Genomic DNA, 859 nt, shown 5'->3' with positions numbered 1-859 from the left:
GTCGATATAAACGTTTCGTTCCTCCACGGGGGTCTCTTTCTCTTATTTTGTATCGATAAAGCGCGTAAAAAAATGCAAATCCTTTCGTGCCAGAAAGATTTCTCGTTGAAAAGTTTTAGAAGCACGTAACACCGCTTTTCATTTCACGCTTTGCATCGAAACGGTATAAGCACGTAAACCACACACGCTCGCTCGTATTGAACCTCCACAATATCGGTGTTCTTTCGCCTTTTTTCATAAATACCATTTTTTGCAATGAACCAATATCAGCTTAAACGTTCCTTTTTTATTTGGTTCTTCTCTCTCCTCTCATGTGTTTCAGTCATATTAAAAATTGTTGTTCCTCCAAACTCTCTCTATTCTCTCTCCTTTCACTCTCTTTGGTATTTTATTTAAGACACACCGATAAAGGTTAGCGCGTACAGTGGCGTGCTGAACGTACCGTGATAGCGCGTACAACGGACATGCTGTTCGAAAAACGAACAAGAGGAAGCACGTACAAAGGTAGCTCGCGCTAGGCATATATCGATACGAAACCTCCGTTTTTAGTCTCTCTTTTCGTCGTGGATATCGAAGAAGCGCGTAAAAGAAAATCCCGCTAAAACTCTCTCCGTGCCGGAAAGTGTGTATCCGTTGAAATTTTGGAAGCACGTACACCCGCTTTCACGCTTTACATCGAAACGGTATAAGCACGTAAACCACACACGCTCCGTATTGAACCTCCACAATATCGGTGTTCTTTCCGCCTTTTTCATAAATACCATTTTTTTGTGATGAACCAATATCAGCTTAAACGTTCCCTTTTTTTATTTGGTTCTTCTCTCATGTGTTTTTCAGTCATATTAAATTTTTGTTCCTC

This window comes from Megachile rotundata, unplaced genomic scaffold (genome assembly GCF_050947335.1).
Source record: "Megachile rotundata isolate GNS110a unplaced genomic scaffold, iyMegRotu1 scaffold0391, whole genome shotgun sequence".
NCBI classification, from domain to species: domain Eukaryota; kingdom Metazoa; phylum Arthropoda; class Insecta; order Hymenoptera; family Megachilidae; genus Megachile; species Megachile rotundata.
This window is presented reverse-complemented; position numbering follows the sequence as displayed.